Source organism: Nannobrachium achirus (assembly GCF_963921795.1).
Source record: "Nannobrachium achirus genome assembly, chromosome: 11".
In the NCBI taxonomy this organism is placed as follows: domain Eukaryota; kingdom Metazoa; phylum Chordata; class Actinopteri; order Myctophiformes; family Myctophidae; genus Nannobrachium; species Nannobrachium achirus.
This window is the reverse complement of record NC_137820.1, coordinates 34,731,690-34,748,244: the sequence shown is the minus strand read 5'-3', so window position 1 is coordinate 34,748,244 and position 16,555 is coordinate 34,731,690. Positions and strand designations below refer to the sequence as shown.

The following is a 16,555-nucleotide window of genomic DNA, read 5'->3' as shown; positions in this document are numbered from 1 at the left end:
TAAGTACAGACAGTACTTGATCAAGTGCACCTTTCAACACTGCTAGTGATATATCATGTGTCGTGTCTGGGATTTACAGGATTTACAGCCATGACTAAATCATTGTGCTACACTGACCCCTTGTGGATGGAACACATAGATGCATGGTGCTTTGAACTGCAAATGCATTTTTTCCACAGGGTTCTTTCCCTGTTTTGCCTTTCAAATTGTAGTAATGGTTTTGGACATGAGGTGGATTATATTTATTATCATGTTGGTTAATATGTATTACATTAAATTGAATATAATCAGTTAATTTTCAAAAGGTCATTCACTTTGTAATATTTACTGTTAAACGTGAACATATAAATCATTGTTATTTTTGGAATAGCAAACCCACAAAATAAAGAAATGGAAAAAACAAATACATACAAAATAAAAAAGTGCTCATTGGAGCATATCAATCAGACACAAAATGGAACCAAATTGACTCAGAAATATTGTATGAATTGAATTTGTATGAACATGAGAGATGATTATCAAGTTTTACAATAGCTTCTCAATACATAAAGGAAAAAACGAACGAGTAGGCTACAATAAACATGCTTTGATAAAGCTTCTTTTTTTTTTTTTACTTTCTTTGTTGACGTCATGATGATGTCATGATGATGTTATGATAACGTCCTCCAGTGACTCCGGTGATGTTCAGAACTGGCCAGATCACAGCCCATATGGGGATGGTCTTGACGTCATTACCAGGACGTCATATGAACATTCTTGTTATTGTTATAATGTTGGTTGAAATATGAGCATGTAAGGTTATATTCTGGGACATAACTGACTAGTTATTATATTTATCTGGCCTCGATCGGACCCTCTCTGAATAATCCAGGGCGTCCGTTTTCGTGGGCAGGAGTTATGTCGGTTGAAATCAGCTAATATTCTAGGCCAGATCTGACTAGTCATGGTTTGACTTGATCTGGCCCCAATCCAGACTGATTGGTCCAGGTCCTGACCGTGCTTGCTGGGAAAGTCAGATCTACTTGAGGTCACACAACTCAGCAGTGGCTTCACTCACCCAAAGTCCGCAAAACCTAAATCCAGCATAGAGGGGTTGGGTGAACGTGGTGAGGACTCTGTGGAGGAGAGTCATGGTGTCAGTGACACTATAGAAGGACAGAGTACCTGCACTGTGGTCCAGATACACTCCTATTCTGGAGGAACCTGGGATTTTAGTATCAATGTTTCTGTGACTGAAAAAATAACATCCTGTTTGACACTGTAAAGACCAAGATGTATCATTGGATCCAAATCCACTTTCATTATAATCTCCTGTTCTGCTGATGTCTTTATATGAGACTGCTATATCAACAATGTGTCCACTCCTCTCTATCTCCCAGTAACAGCGCCCAGTCAGAGCCTCTCTACTCAGAACCTGTAACTCTCCAGTGAATCTCTCTGGGTGATGAGGATATGACTGTTGTTGGTTCATAAATGTCACTTTTCTGTTCTCTTTAGACAGAGACAGGTGTTGATGTGCTGTGTTTGCATCCAGTGTGATTGGAAATGCATACTCTAAGAACTCAGCTCTGGTCTTGGGTTCTGCTGGTGTTGACAGTAAAATATCCTCTCTATTCACTGTCTCTGAGACGTTTGTCCCTTCATCTTTAAGAATGTCCTCTAGTTTGTCCCTCATCTTTGACACAGACGCGGTCACATCTACAAAGTATCTCAGAGGACGGACGTCGCTGCTCACTGGATGTGTAGTTTCACTGATCCTTGAGAGGGAGGTGTAACTGTGTAGGAAATGTGTGTTATCCTCTGTGTGTGAGATGTGCTCCAGCTCAGCATGTCTCCTCCTCAGTTCAGTGACCTCCTGCTCCACACGCTTCCTCAGTTCTTCAGCACGACTCACCTCACGTTGCTGCTGGTCTCTGATCAGATCCCTCACCTCAGATCGTCTTCTCTCAATGGAAGAGATCATCTCCTTAAAGATGGTGTCACTGTGCTCCACTGCTCTATCAGCACTGTGATTGATGGACTTCACCTCCTGGTGGAGCACCTTCACGTCTTTCTCTCTCTGCTGGATTCTCTGCTTTATGTTTTGTTGACTCATATCAAGCTCTTTCTGTCTCTCAGTCCTCTCTACTGCAGCTGAGACAATATCGTGACCTTTGTGTTCTTCCACGGCACACAGAGAACAGATACAATGCTGATCAGTACTACAGAAAAGCTTCCTCACCTCGTCGTGACGAGAGCAGATGTTATCATTAAGCTCGCTGGAGGCTTTGACCAGCTTGTGTTTCTTAAAGGCAGGAGATTGATAGTGAGGCTGGAGGTGAGTGTCACAGTAAGAGACCAGACACTGAAGACAAGTCTTCACAGATTTCAGTTTTCTCCCAGTGCAGACATCACAGGCCACATCTCCAGGTCCAGCATAGCAGTGATCAGGAGGAACATCTTGGAGTCCTGTCTTCTTCAGGCTCTCCACCACCTCAGCCAACATGGTGTTTTTCTTCAGAACAGGTCTTGGGATGAACGTGTGTCTGCACTGTGGACAGCTGAATGTCCCTCTTTGATCATCCTGACCCCAGTATCCCTCAATACACCTACTGCAGTAGTTGTGTCCACAGGGAACAGTCACTGGATCCTTCAGTAGATCCAGACAGATAGAACAGCACAACTGATCCTGATTCAGTTGAACTGCTTGTTGTGCCATTTTACAACCGACTGACTGAAACACAGACAGAGTTCAGTTATGTATGGTAGTATGAAAAAAGGGAGTTTCCTAGTGTGTGTGTGTGTGTGTGTGTGTGTGTGTGTGTGTGTGTGTGTGTGTGTGTGTGTGTGTGTGTGTGTGTGTGTGTGTGTGTGTGTGTGTTTGTGTTTGTGTGCGTGTGTTTAGGGAGGAGCAGTGTGTATAAAGGGGAGGGCTCTAGTCAGAAGAACTATTCACCATTGTGAAACATGACTCTGTCTTTCCGCTCTCTCACACTCTCTCTCTCTTTCTCTCTCTCTCTCTCTCTCTCTCTCTCTCTCTTTGTTTCTATCAGTCTCTCTGTCTCTGTTTCTTTCTTTATTTTTCTCTCTCTCTGTCTGTCTCTCTCTCTCCGTCTCTCTCTCTCCGTCTCTCTCTCCGTCTGTCTGTCTGTCTCTCTCTCTCTCTCTCTCTCTCTCCAGAAATGACAGAAATGATAGCATTCGCAGATAGAGCATTGCAGCTAAGCTAACCCTAGTGGACTCCTGTACCGATTTCCTCCCAAAAGTCCTCCGACAGCCCTTAATGTACAGTGTGCGTATAAGTATCTTATTGGTTGTTCGACCATTCACAAATAGTTACCTTTGGTCTGTGATGTTTTTTGGTGTTATCTTAGATATCTGATCACTTCAGTACATTCCTACACAGTTACCCCCTACTGTTTAACCAGTTCCGTCCGGCTCTCTGGAAAGCACCTGCCCTACCTCAGGATATAGCTTCATCCCCCTGCCTCCCTCTCCTTGAGCACTGATTGGCCGTACTGTAGGCCTGGAGACAAGATGTATGCACACCCATTGGGCCTACTATTCTACACTGCTGTCCTCGCCTGACCCTGCCTGTGCGTGAAGCACCCCGCTAGGCCTCGTATGACTGCAGCCTGGTTAACCCCTACAAAGGAACATGTTATTCCAACCAGTTCCTTTCCTCTCCATCAGGTGGGAGGCAGTATAGAGACCAGAATTACTGCTTGTTATTTGTGAGGGTACATTTTTACCCTAGGAGACACAGGGAGAACATGCAAACATGGTGTGCCCCTGTTAATGTACAATCTCTACTTTTTAGATTGTATCCTTTTTAACTTTGTCCTAATAAAGTTGTTTTTATTTTGTTTCGTAAAGCGACTTTGAGTACCTTGAAAAGTGCTATATAAGTTTGATGTATTATTATTATTATTACAAACTCCACACAGAAAGGCCCTTTTTGCCAACCCCTCCTATAGGGTATGAGCACTGATGACGCATAGGAAAATCGAACCTGGAGTAGTGTGGTTGAGTTTTTAGGCATTTCTTACTATTTTGAAGATAAAATAATAAGAATAAGAATAATGGTGAAAATAGCCGCTCTACAAACTCACAACGTATATTTGTCAAAATAGTGAAAAATAAAAATACCAAAAAATGAACAGGCATAAGGAGTAAGGCCCACAGTGCCGGCCCGCTGGGAATCGAAACAGAGACACGCTGATCAGACAGAGCTTGTTGCACCAATGTGTGTCGGTCCCCCCAAATATTGTAAGTGAAAATGCAATTTAAACAAAATGTTATGTAGACCAAGGCCAAGGGTTCCAAACCTTTCTGATCGATGGTGAAATCTCGCTACTACTATGTGTCTTCATTTCGACAACGGAGCATCGGGAGGGTTAGCGACTCACCCCATTGAGGTTAGGGTTAGGGTAAGGGGGTTTGGGTGTCGAAAAGATGACACGTAGTAACAGCGAAACGCTCCCCTGGTCAATACCCAAAAGTGAAATTAGACGTTTGCCTGGGACCTAGTGAAAACGGCAGATCTACAAGCTCTGTCATAACAGATCTACAACTGTCATAACATAATTAAACACTATACTAAACATAAAGTCATACACACATTTATTATCATGTTGGTAAATATTTGTTACATTCAATTGAATAGAATCAGTACATTTTCAAAAGGTCATAAAGGTAAAAACAAAAAAGAATGATAAAAAAAAGTGCTTGGAGCATATCAACCATTGTGGAGTCATGAGAGACAAAGTCAAAAAGTCAAAAATCTACTTGAGGACACACAACTCAGCCCCCGCCCCACCAAAATAAAATCCCCCATTAACTCCAAGCCCAGCATACAGAGGTTGGGTGAATGTGGTGAGGACTCTGTGGAGGAGAGTCATGGTGTCTGTAGAAAGACAGAGTACCTGCACAGTGATCCACATACACTCCTACACTGGATGATACATGACCTGGGATTTTAGTTTCAATGCCTCTGTGACTGAAAGCACAACATACTGTCAGACACAATAAAGACCACGATTTATCATTGTATCCAAATCCACTTTCATTATAATCTCCCGTCCTGCTGATGTCTTTATATGAGACTGCTATATCAACATAGTCTCCACTCCTCTCTATCTCCCAGTAACAGCGTCCAGTCAGAGCCTCTCTACTCAGAACCTGCCACCTTTCAGCGAATCTCTCTGGGTGATGAGGATATGATTGTTGTTGGTTCATCCATGTTACTTTTCTGTTCCCTTTAGACAGAAACAGGCGTTGATGTGTTGTGTTTGGATCCAGTGTGATTGGACATGCATACTCTAAGAACTCAGCTCTGGTCTTGGGTTCTGGTGGAGTTGGCAGTAAAACATCAACTCTATCCACTGTCTCTGAGACGTTTGTCCCTTCCTCTTTAAGAATGACTTTTAGTTTGTGCCTCATCTTTGACACAGCCACGGTCACATCTTCAAAGTATCTCAGAGGATGGATGTTGCTGATGACTGGGTGTGTAGATTCACTGATCCTTGAGAGGGAGGTGTAACTGTGTAGGAAATGGATGTGATCCTCTGTGTGTGAGATGTGCTCCAGCTCAGCATGTCTCCTCCTCAGTTCAGTGACCTCCTGCTCCACACGCTTCCTCAGTTCTTCAGTACGACTCACCTCACGTTTCTGCTGGTCTCTGATCAGATCCCTCACCTCAGATCGTCTTCTCTCAATGGAAGATATCATCTCCTTAAAGATGGTGTCACTGTCCTCCACTGCTCTATCAGCACTGTGATTGATGGACTTCACCTCCTGGTGAAGCACCTTCACGTCCTTCTCTCTCTCCTGGATTCTCTGCTTAATGTTTTGCTGACTCGTATCAAGCTCTTTCTGTCTCTCAGTCCTTTCTGCTAGAGCTGAGACAATATCGTGACCTTTGTGTCCTCCCACAAAGCACAGAGAACAGATACACTGCTGATGAGTACGGCAGAAAAGCTTCCTCACCTCGTTGTGAAGAGAGCAGATGTTCTCCTGAACCTTGCTGGCTTTGACCAGCTTGTGTTTCTTAAAGGCAGGAGACTGATAGTGAGGCTGGAGGTGAGTGTCACAGTAAGAGACCAGACACTGAAGACAAGTCTTCACAGATTTCAGTTTTCTCCCAGTGCAGACATCACAGGCCACATCTCCAGGTCCAGCATAGCAGTGATCAGGAGGAACATCTTGGAGTCCTGTCTTCTTCAGGCTCTCCACCACCTCAGCCAACATGGTGTTTTTCTTCAGAACAGGTTTTGGGATGAACGTGTGCCTGCACTGTGGACAGCTGAATGTCCCTCTTTGATCATCCTGACTCCAGTATCCCTCAATACACCTACTGCAGTAGTTGTGTCCACAGGGAACAGTCACTGGATCCTTCAGTAGATCCAGACAGATAGAACAGCACAACTGATACTGATTCAGTTGAACTGCTTGTTGTGCCATTTTTCAGCCAACTGACTGAAAAACAGACAGAGTTCAGTTATGTATGGTATGAAAAAAGGGAGGTTCCTAGTTCGTGTGTGTGTGTGTGTGTGTGTGTGTGTGTGTGTGTGTGTGTGTGTGTGTGTGTGTGTGTGTGTCTGTGCGTGCGTGCGTGCGTGCGTGCGTGCGTGCGTGCGTGCGTGTGGCGTGTTTAGGGAGAAGCAGTGTGTATAAAGGGGAGGGCTCTAATTCACTGTGATTCATCGGTAGAACTATTCACCCTGCTGAAACATGACTCTTTCCTTCCTCGTGTTGAATTAGCCGTGAGACACTCTGAACGCTGTCGCTACCTCTCTGTCTTTCTGTTTCTGTCTGTCTGTCTGTCTGTCTGTCTGTCTGTCTGTCTGTCTGTCTGTCTGTCTGTCTGCCGTCCGTCCGTCCGTCCGTCCGTCCGTCCGTCCGTCCGTCCGTCCGTCCGTCCGTCCGTCCGTCCGTCCGTCCGTCCGTCGTCCGTCCGTCCGTCCGTCCGTCCGTCCGTCTGTATGCCTGTCTCTTTCTCCAGCTCTGTCTTTCCGCTCTCTCTCACTCCCTTTCTCTGGCTCTCTCACTTTCTCTGTTTCTCAGGGGGAAATCTCGCTCTTTCGTACGACTGTCATTTCGACAAAGGAGCGTCGGGAGGGTTAGCGACTCACCCCATGGAGGTTAGGTTTAGGGTAAGGGATAGAGTTGGGTGTCGAAAAGATGACACGTAACAGAGAAAGGCTCCCGACACTTGTGTAGTGTGAAATACCGACCACTTCAATATATTGCAGTGTGTTCCTGCCTTAAGTCTGTATAGCATATACGTGCGGACATTATTGGAACTCTGTGAGGGAGAGAGAGACAGAGAACAAGAGAGAGAGAGAAAGAACGAAACAGAGAGACTGATAGAAACAGAGAGAGCTCTCTCTCTCTCTCTCTCTGAAATCGGCTGTCAAAATATGGTTGTGGTTTTCACAACAGAACTGATGGCTGATAACATGCACTGTAACTGTAACATTTCACATTTACATTTCATCGCTGAGTTGTAGCTGAGCTCCTGGCCAATGAGAGGGAGTGTTGTTGGGGACTCAACATTTGCAGAATCAGTGGTGGAGAAAGTACTCAAAAATATGTACTTAAAGGAGTAGTTCACCCCCAAATTCCTTTTTTTCCTAATGATTACATTTGTATCACAGGATTTGATGATGATCACATTTTTTTCACCCAGTGTCAATTGTCTAATGTAAAACAATGTTGCACATTAGGGAAATCATTTGGAGACCCCCCTGGTGGTCCCGCCCCCAGTTTGGAAACCACTGATGCACTACTGTATGTAACTTTCCTCTTCTACCCAAGCCCCCAGAACGGCTTGTAAATATTGAAGCTACTGAAGCTGGAACTGCAGAGGGGTGAAAAATACATGCACGAGCAAAAGAGCGCGCTGCTGGGGTCTACAATGGGGTTCAATGGGCGTCGTTTGACGTTCGTGACGTAATTACGTCTCGACGTAACACATTTTGGCACATCCAGATGTGCCAATGTCCCCCACAATGCACCTGGATTCTGCTACGTCCGCATGCTTCAAAACACCACTGAGCAACTTGCACTGAAATGAATAGCTATCCGTTCTCTATTATATATATATATATATATATATATATATATATATATATTCTATACTTCTACTCCTTGTTTCCTGTGCAAGAGCTGAAATGTTTCACCATTGAGCTAATAGAGCCTGCCTGCTTGCTCAGGGGATGAATTCAAATGTTTCACCATTGAGCTAATAGAGCCTGCATGTCTGCTTGCTCAGGGGAAGAATTGAAACCTGACCATCCTGTGTGCAGTACAGACCTTTAACACCATCTAAATGTCTCAACAGAAGAGCAGGGAGACCAAATACAACCACTCCAATTGTAGAAGTTATATTGTACATACTCTACTGTACTGATTGAACACAATTTAATTGTATTCATTAAAAACGGTTACATAGGCTTTCAAAGATATTATTATGAAATAAATGTATTATGTAAATTTCAAAGTACCCAAGGACACATGGGCGGACGACACAGCAGAATCAACTTTCGTAAGAACAATAGAAAGGCTGAGACTATGCAGTACAATTATCATGTGGGGGTTCCCCACATTATTTAGTTTTACTTCTGTTTGTTATACTTTTGGATTAGGCCGGTAACCCGGAACCGGAAACGTCTGGAACGGCCAGAGCGAGCTGTTTCTCTTCAGCTCTCTTTCTTACTGTCTGCTTGCATTGAAATCAATAATGGGGCTAACTGGAGAACCGGATTCGCATGCGTTTTGTTGAGTTTGCGAACGTCGGACGGCCAGGGCCGTGCTTAGCGATTTGGAGGCCCCAGGCAAACCCCAGTTTGAGGCCCCTGGGTCGGGAGCCATATGCGGGTCGCGGACCAATTTCTAGGGGTCGCGAATAAATACTCCCTTATGTTTTGTTTCCTATATTTTAGCTTTTAATTATTTGAAAATATATATATATATTTTTTTTTTAATAACACAAGTTTAATAGCCTATAAACTCTAGCACTTTTTCAAAAGAATTCCAGAGAAAATAATAACAGGAGGAGGGAGAAAACAGGGGTTGGGTGTTTTACTCAGGGACACTGCAACACATTGCTAACCTGGCCTGGAATCGTACCTGTGACAACCAGGGATCTGGTTCCCTTGGCAGGCTCACTAACCACTCAGCTATGGATGGCCACAATGTTTGACATATAGAACATAAAGAATGAGCTTCAACTTCTCTCACCAGAAGCAACTTACACAGGACAGGTAAAGTAATAAGAATAAGAATACTGAGTTAAACATTACATTACATGACCATGTTAACAGCCTTTTGTTAAGGGCCCTTTTACTATTTATATATGAGGGTATTGAGAGCTTGAGTTTGAGAGCTGGTGGGGCACCAAATGAATTTGGGGGCCCTCAAAACGTTAAATATAAATATATACAGTATAAATCTTGTTTATATTTTTAAGGAGACTAAAGTAACTTGTGACATTAAAGCTCTTTTCAGATAATCAGAGCCCATTGTTGCAGCGACAGGCCAACTTCTTTCAGGTGGTAATTAGCTGCATGTCTGTGGCAGAAATGTCATCTAAGGATGGTTGCTTCATGTTAAATAACACACTTCAGCTCAAGTTTCATACACTATTAAACCTATGAATTGAATCAGTGTTATTACTTATAGTGTTTTAAAAAAAAAACGTAATTTTAATAAGAATAAGAATAACTTTTAAGTGCATGTTTTGCAGTGGTTTTCAAAGACAAAGTTTGTCTCACAGGACAGTCAGTGGGTTAAGGCTATACATATCCATTCGAAGTTAAACACATACATTACATGACTATGTTAAGGGCCTTTTTACTGTTTATTTATATTTGACGATAACTCATGGAGCCCCCTGGGTGTTTCTGTTTGAGGCGACCGAGTATTTCCCGGTGAATCTGTGCGCAACGGTGGGGGCTTGGGAGTGTGGGGGACACGAATCACTGACTATTGCTGATGATGGAGAGGTTATATAGCTTAGCTTTTATGTATTATGTTATGTAATGTAATCTTGCCGATTTAGTAAGAGACTCGTCGCCAATTGCAAGATATTTAAAAGTTATTTGGGGCCATGATGATATCCTTTCTTCCCACAACAAGGATTTATATTGTCTGTGTTATTGTTTACAACCACAATTATTCACGTGTGGCAAGATCGCGGTTCACTAGTTTTAGTAGGCTATAGACTCGAGGTGGGTGAAGCCTTTTCAGAAGTTAATTTAATGTTTTCCATTTAATGATTTCCTTTATCCTCATCTAATCTTGCGCTAATGCACGCAACTGTTTTTGCCATGTTTTAAGGCCGTGTATGCTTTTCAGAAGTTAATTTAATGTTTTCCATTAAAGGATTTCCTTTATCGTCATCTTCCGCTAATGCACGCAACTGTTTTCGCCAGGTTTTAAGGTCTTATTTTAGTTGTTTCTCATAAGCTCGCAACCCTCCTTGCCCATCGGCCCCCACCTTTGCGCACAGATTCACCGGGAAATACTCGGTCGCCTGTTTGAGAGATTGAGAGGCCCCAAATGGATATATTTGGGCCCCTCAAAATGTTAAATATAAATAAACAGTATACAAACTATGCGTGCCATCTTTAAGAAGCCCCAGTAAACCCTGTGAAAGTATTTCAAGTTAAACATCACATTTCATGTTAAGGCCCTTTTTACCCTTCTTTTATATTGATCTCATCCCGGGCCCCACTTCAAACTATCTGGGGCCCCCAAAATGAAATGGAATTGATACACATATATTATATGTATATATAAATATGGGGGCCCTCAAAACTTTTTTTAAATATAAATATATACACACACTTTAGAAATAATGTATCCATTCCCTGCATCGATCCTTCTTAAAGTTAAAGTAATGTACGTGACATCACAGAACAGACACAAAAGAACCGCTTGGGTAATCAGGACCATTGTTCTCTGGTCACACCTTTGAGAGCCACACTCTTTTCAGATTCTAATGAGCTAATGTTAACCCTCACCCTCACTTCAACTGTTCTCTGTCTCACAGTTGAGAGCTCAACTGGGGCCCCCTGATGGCCATGTTGGTTAAAAAATAAAATAATAATAATAATCTCATGAGGCCCCCAGGCTGTGAGGGTGCCCCAGGCGGCTGCCTAGTTTGCCTGTATGGTAAGCACGGCCCTGCGGACGGCATGCGTCGTGCAAGATCCGTGCACGAAAAAAGCTGGCAGTAAATGAGTTGTGTCAAAAGATCAATTTTGGAACAAAAAGAAAAAGAAGAAATACAAAATATGTTTGGATATTATAGATATTAACAGATAATATTTGAGCCTATTAAGTGTATGTTAGCCAATCAAAATGACTAAATACAAACACATGTTAATGCGTATTCGTTAAATATTATAACTTCTCACAGCAGATCAAACATGCAGGTAATCCAGCAGCAATGGCAGTGAAATTAAATGACTCTCAGTTATCTTTATTTGAATTATTTTTTATTTGGAATCACACCAGTTTATTTACAAAAGCCAACTTGCTGGCGGCTCGCCATTAAATGCAGATTTTACTTAAAGCTATACTGTGTAAGTTGCTCAACTAGTGGTCAGTAGCGTTATAGCAAACCGCGGTCGCGTCTGCTTTTTTCGGACGTTTTTCGCCGCGGACCGGGCCTTCAGACCACCGCGTCCGCCTCGCCGAGACCTATCCATAGAGGTCTTTCGTGTCCCTCTACGAGCCTCGGTTGGGGAGCTACATGCTAAACTCCTAGCCCAGTGTAAACACTGCAGTGTATTTCCTGAAGAGCTCTGCAGTGTATGATCTGGGCTTTGATTGGCCGGTAGGGAGACACGTGTACAGAATGATGCATATGACATAATTTTGCCCGGTCACGGCCACCAGGGCTCAGTAGAACACATATAAAGAAAAGGCTTTGGGAGCTGAAATGAACAGAGTGGGTGTTCTAAAACTTTAGCGATTTAATAATTAGGACAATTTTAAGATTTGTTTTATTAAAAAAAGTTACATAGTATAGCTTTAACATAACAATATTGGAAAATGTGTGAATGTATGTGTCATGTTTGGCCTACCATGCCATCGATGCATTGAAATTAAGATGTGAAAACAATAAACATAGTTAATTTCCAAATATTTGTTGTAAAACTACAGGGAGCCACTAGGGGATGAAGAGTTTACATGTGCCTCCACTACTGCAGGTTGCAGTAGTGCAATCTGGGGACCCATCCTCAAAATTAGATAAACAGTGCCCTCTGCTGTTTGTTTTGCACAGCAGAGAATCTGTTCTTGAGAGATTAGGACCAGGTCACCTCTGGGACAACCAGATCTTATTTTATTGTTGTGTGGGACACGATCAACACAATCCTGAAAAAAATGTTGTGTTCAATCTGTGTTTTTAGATATGTTAGTATTTCAGCATGCTACAACTGGTCATATGATGCATTTTGCATCATATGACCAGTTGTTGCATGCTGAAATCGGCTGAAATACTAAAATATCTAAAAACACAGATTGAACACAAAAAAGAACTCAGGATTGTGTTGATCGTGTGACGTGTCCCACACAACAATAAAATAAGATCTGGTTGTCCCAGAGGTGACCTGGTCCTTTAAGTAATCAGTAGGCAGGCTATGCAACAAAGGAAATCAACATAGTCCTACACAACACAACACAACTATTACAAACATGTATGAATATAAATTCACATCAAAGTGTTTACGTTTTTAGTGGGTTTCATGAATATTGAACCAATGAAAAGTATTAACGAGAACTAGAAAATATTGTTCCTTCGAAACAATTGTGGGCTCGCTTCAAGCCAGAAAACAATGGCTATAAAAGTACAAAATGTCAAGATCGCAGGCAGTGCTCTCTTTGACGTTACTGACGTCAAAGATTGGTCCATTTTGTTCCAAAAATGTGTTGTGCAAAAGTTGACCCGCTGGTGGCACTATAACAGGCCAATGTAAGAAGGGTGGTATCTGTTCCTTGACCTATTGGGAATGTGCTTGCAAGATTTCACGCACATTGCAGGCTGTGTTCATGATTTGAGGTGTTTTTGGCTTTGGCCACTTTATCGCTGCTTGCAGCTATATTTATTATTATTATTATTTTGTGTGTGTGTGCACTTCATAGGAATATTAGATAAAGGTCCTTAGATTGTGTGTAGAATGTTTCATGCAAATTGCTAAAAAAAATCCTAACGGGTTTAAGCGTTTCACAAACTGCTCAAAATGATATAGCGCCCCCCTTTGGCCAATTGGAGTCAGTTTGGTTTTAGTGATATTTGGACTAACACTCTACATCTTTGCCAAATGCCATGAACATGTTACTTTGCATGTATGATTTAGAGGCAGAAGAATAATTTGCATAAAACTGCAATATTCATTGAATTATTAAAAAAGCATGTTTCAATAAAAAAAAAAATCCAAAGTTCATGTAAAAAAAAGTTTTGTGGACGTGACGCGAAAATTCCAGAATAAAAGCGGGTTTAAGTGTTTTACAAACTGCTCAAAATGGCGGAAAATCTAAGGGCGGAGCTTACTTAACAAAGACACAGATGTCTTCCGCTTGAGTCAATATACGTGTATACAGGTTTCATGGCTGTACCTCAAACAGAGCATGAGCTCTATCTGTTCAAAGTTCGCACTTTCGAAGGCTTCCTACAGCGCCACCATTTGGCCGATTGCTGTAAAAAATAATAGGACACTTCGCCACTGTAAGCTGAACACATTGATGTTTTTATTTTCATTTTCTGTCTAAGTATGTAGGAGTAGAAAGGAACCGAAGTTTTGAGGAGAACTGTTGACTGATTGCCTGATAGATAAATAATGACAATATCTAAAGTGTGCTCGCCTTACAGGCGAGCCCACAATTACATCCATCTGAACACAGGTTCTTGTTTTACATTTCCTGAAAAGAAATGGTTTTGGACTTGATGTTTCTACCTGAGGGTGACAATATAATTGCTGTCGGGTGGAAACCTTTTATGTCCAAAATCGGTTACCTTTTTCATCATTATTACAATCTTATACTTTAGATTAGCAGATAAGCTAACCCAATTTAAAATAAATACATAATTAAACATGGAGATACACTCTGCCCGACAACAACAATATTATAACGGTGTTCCAGTCCACCAGTCCATTGAAACAATGACAACAATAAAGAATGTAAGACAGCAGCTTTTAAAGTAGAATCATAAAATAATTAAACACAATACACATACAGTTGTACAGTACACACATTTATTATGGTGTTGGTTAATATTTATTACATTCATTTAAATAGAATCATTGGTCATGGGTTTCCTCAGACGGGGGGCTGGTATCTCCCTTAGAGATAGGGTGAGAAGTTCAGTAATTCGAGAGGGACTTGGAGTAGAACCGCTGCTCCTACACTTGGAAAGGAGTCAGCTTAGGTGGTTCGGGCATCTAGTACGGATGCCCCCCGAGCACCTTCCTAGGAAGGTCCTCGATGCAGGTCCCACTGGGAGGAGACCCCGTGGCAGACCAAAGACCAAATGGAAGGATTATATCTCCAAACTGGCTTGGGAACGCCTCGGTATACTCCCTGAGGGAGTGGAGGAAGTTGCTCGGGATAAGGACATCTGGAAGTCTCAGTTGGAACTGTTACCCCAGCGACCCGATTCCGGACAAGCGGTTGAAGATGGATGGATGGATGGATGAACAAATAAAACAAAAAATGTTTTGAATGACTAAGCTTTGTGATTCCAGCAAGTGCTCTTCAAAGAACATAAGTAATATCCTCAGCGTTCATATAGATTATACATTACGCTACGCAGGAAGCCAAGGAAGCCAAGGATGCCAAGGGTGCGTGGCGAGGGAAAGCCTCCAACCGGCGGGACCAGTTGGCTCAGGTGCCACCTGCGGAGCCACCCGCGGTGACACCTGAAGCCGTCAGCAAGCGGGCGAGGGAGCGCATCAGAGCAGCCGGGGGAGACCCCACGTGTCCCCAGCTGGTCCTCAGTGAGAGTGAGGTCCAGTTTGGGGTCTACAGGGGTCGAACCTTTAAATGGCTGCTCGAAACAACGCCGTGTGGACTTGCGCAATCCTTGCATCCCACCAGAGAGAGAGGGAGGGTAGGGCAGCCACTGCCACGACACACCCCATGGGTGCCAACAAGGATGCCCTCAACCTCTATGTGTTAAAAAGCTTAAAAACAAAATAGCATACAGTTTTGTCAGTGGCTCATGGGTTAATTTGATTCCACTTTTCCACTCTCAGAGTCCAGTGGGGGTGCAGTGACCTGCGACCCTAACTAGGGGTCCTTCAAAGTTTGACAGAAGCTGCTGTAAAAGCTGTCAAACCTGATAGGCTATAAATAACAGAATGTTGCTTCTCCCGTGACCTCTACAGTGACCTCTGACATTGTTTTGTTTTCTCTCTCTCTCTCTCTCTCTCTCTCTATTCAATCAAACAATCAATCAGGTGGAGCGACGATTTGACCAAGAGGGGATGACACTCGCTGCCCAGAGAGAAGAAACCCTCATTGCTGCAGCCAATCAAACCTTTTCAGGACTGGATCAAGTTCAAATCCCAAAAGAGATTGATCGAGTACGCCTGAAGCGACAACTGTACATGATGGGCGACCTGACTGTGGGGAAGAAAATAGAATCTACCCTGGACGTTGCCGGATTTATAGCTGCACTAAAACCACAGACGAGGAAACTGTTTAAAGAGACTGAGATGCTTGTGGAACTTTGTTTGTGCCTTCCTGTGTCAGAAAGATCATTCTACCGTCTACGACGACTTAAAACCTGGCTTAGAAGCACCATGAGCCAGGAGAGGCTGACACATCTCGCTGTGATGCATGCGCACCAGGAGAAGCTGGACAAGTTGGACATACCGAGCCTTGTTAGGAGTTTCATTAGAAACACACCGGAACGAAAGGCTACGTTTGATGCCATTTGGACAAGGTAAGAGAACTTTATTTTATGCTGTGCTGTTTTGTATTTGTTTTATCTTTGTATCATTTATTTGTTTGTCCAGTTAGTACATCAGACCGACAGCATCTTTCCTTTCCCCCTATCTCTCTCCTACACAGATGCTGGCTTGGGACTGTCGGACAGTCGGAGTGTCTCTCTCTCTCATTCTGTCTCTTTTTCTCTCCCCCTCCCTCTCTTTTCCCTCTCCCTCTCTCTGTTACAATGTCTGACCTGCCTACATGGCACTGGCTGTTATGTCACAGTTGAAGTCCTTAACTAATTCGTTTGAGGAGATTCAGGCTGAAGACATGAAAAAAGAAAAAAATGAAGAAAAGCCTGTACTTGAGATTTCTCTTGATTGGTTAACGTCAGTACGTCACACTAGGCTGTTAAAAATTGCTGTATACAGGTTGAGCCTTGTTTCCAGTATGTGTGTTTTTCAGTAAAATTGTATACACAAAAATAGACCAGTGGGTTCTGTGGATGTAGATCCAGACCAGAGTTTTGTTTATACTAGTAGATGTAAATACTTTACACACCCACATAATGGAAAAGAGGTGGCCATACGAGGAACTATTACATGCTCAACCACTTTTGTAGTTTATCTTG

At 42.8% G+C, this 16,555-nt stretch overlaps 1 pseudogene across 1 annotated transcript; it reads right to left on the bottom strand.

Annotated features, from left to right (window-relative positions):
• Positions 1–1,009: 1,009 nt before the first annotated feature.
• LOC308294302 lies at positions 1,010–6,441 on the bottom strand (annotated as a pseudogene). The gene is made up of 2 exons: positions 4,821–6,441; positions 1,010–2,713 (listed from the first exon to the last, which is right to left on the bottom strand). The product of its transcript is annotated as an uncharacterized misc_RNA (transcript).
• Between the last annotated feature and the right edge of the window lie 10,114 nt (positions 6,442–16,555).